The sequence below is a fragment of the Crassostrea angulata genome, chromosome 3 (assembly GCF_025612915.1).
Source record: "Crassostrea angulata isolate pt1a10 chromosome 3, ASM2561291v2, whole genome shotgun sequence".
In the NCBI taxonomy this organism is placed as follows: Eukaryota; Metazoa; Mollusca; class Bivalvia; order Ostreida; family Ostreidae; genus Magallana; species Magallana angulata.
Window position 1 is genome coordinate 49,600,748 of NC_069113.1, and position 2,234 is coordinate 49,602,981.

Here is a 2,234-nt window from a genome sequence, read left to right on the forward strand (position 1 = left end):
TAGATTCTAATTCTTAGAAGACTAACTCTGCATTATAACGTAGGGCCTATTAGAAATAAAATATTTTTTCTTGGATTTTTTTAGTTTGCTAAATACTCATCCATTTAATAGGAAATTCAGCCTGAATCAAGACTGTATACATATGTAACACCGAGAATCCACGCGCCGCCTAATCAAGATGAAATTATTTTATTAAAATTGTGAGTTTTTATTCAAATGACAGAAAATAAGTAATTTTATTGAATTAAATGCAAATTGTTAAGAATGAACATTCGATAAAAATTCCAAAAACTGAGTGGGTAAACATGAGCTGTAAAGGGCACATTCCCCAGGGTCTCCAGACTATACGGTAAAACACATTTATAAAATGTCACCATCGCTTCGTCCTACGTGCGTTTTTTTTTTCACTTTGCTTTCTGATCATTTTAAACTCTGATTATCGGCAGAGGCATGTACTATGTACTGTAGATAGTAGTTTTAATACGACCTTTTAGTTCATACCTTAATTATAGCGATTACATTGTAATATGATAACATACTACTTTAAAAAGTATATAGTAACTATGACTATATTTTTATTGTTTAAGGCATGCTACATTTCGAAGTGCGTGTGTCTTTGTGTGTGGTAGCGTGGGTGGGTACCATAACCGAAGGAAATATTTCCATACAACCGAAATGGATACACTAATGCATACGGTCACTTATGCATACAAATATACCTGTATTTTTACAAAATAAAACTGTCTTTTAAAATTGATAATCATAGTGAGATGTAATGTATCTCATTCCTCGATATTTTGTGTCAAGAATTTCTTGAGAAGTATATCATTGAAATCTGTAGACAAAACATACTTTAAAAAAAAGGAAAGGGGGCAGTGTTGATTCCTCTGCGTTATTTACTTTTTTGCACTTACAAGTACAAGGAAATTTCAGCGTGACGAGATTGACGACTGGGATACCTTTAAAAGTTGGGTCCCTATACATTGGTGACGTCATCATTGATATATCTGTATACACTATATTAAGAATATGTAATTAATATTGTTGAATTATTGTATAAACCTTGTAGCATTAAAATTGCACCAATCTTTGACCAATGTGTAATTCTCTGCGTATTTAGAAGGTTTTGGTCGTGAACTAATATACGCTTCAAAATATTATATTTATTATAAACATGCATTGTAGTGTATCAAAGGGTCACACAATTTTTATGAAAATCCTATTTTTACGGTGGGGCTATCTCCTGAAAAAATAAAAACTTTAACTTCTTTTCAAAAAACAAATTTACAAACTAATTTGCACAGAAAGTTTCGAAAGAAAATTTATTTTAGAGTGGCGTTTTCCCAAGGTCAAATTGACGCGAAATGGACGGGGGTCTACATATTCTTAAAATTGTTGAAAGAAAATAAGCATGTTAACCAGCTTTCTAGGTGCAACATATATAAATTTAACATTTTATAGGGGAATGATTTGCCAATAACCAGCAATACCAAAATATTTCAAATTTTATGATAAATTTTTAATTTAAAAATAATCTTTAAAATTTGTTTTACTTGAACAGTTTATCCAAAACTGCCAAAAAATGAAAATAGCCTGAAAAAAAAATGAAAAAAGGCTCTGGGGTATTGTTACACATTGTGGAGACACACAAACTAGCTAAGACATGGACTTTTGTGGCTTTTGAATTACACTTGGCATGCGTGGATCTAAAAAAAAAATTGGAATGGGGGAGGGGTGGCGTTTCCGAGGACTACTTTTGGTAATTTACTACATAAATTTAACTCGTTTGATTTTCCAAGGAAGGGGGGGGGGGGGGGGGGGTGAATGCCACCTCTAGATCCGCGCTGCAAGGTGTCCAGCTAATATTTCCAAACTGATGAAAAATATCACCACACAAGTAGGTCTAACCGAAAATTAAGAGGAATATGAAAAAATCTTTACTTTTGGAGGAATTGAAAATAATGATTAAATATTATTACGTGCCATATGCAATCAGAATGCTAGTACTTAGTACATGTACATGGCGAGTAATGTACATTTACTGTTTTGAGTGCTCATATTTTTTCTATGGATAAAAGAGTTGATCTCTGACTATTTTTTGGAGATATACGATTACTCTCTATTAAAAATATAATTGTGTCATACATTTAAAATATTTTTTCCCGTCTTACAAAATTCAATGAACTCGCAGATTTAAAATGATATCGGGATCGACATTCCTCAAAAAACAAAAC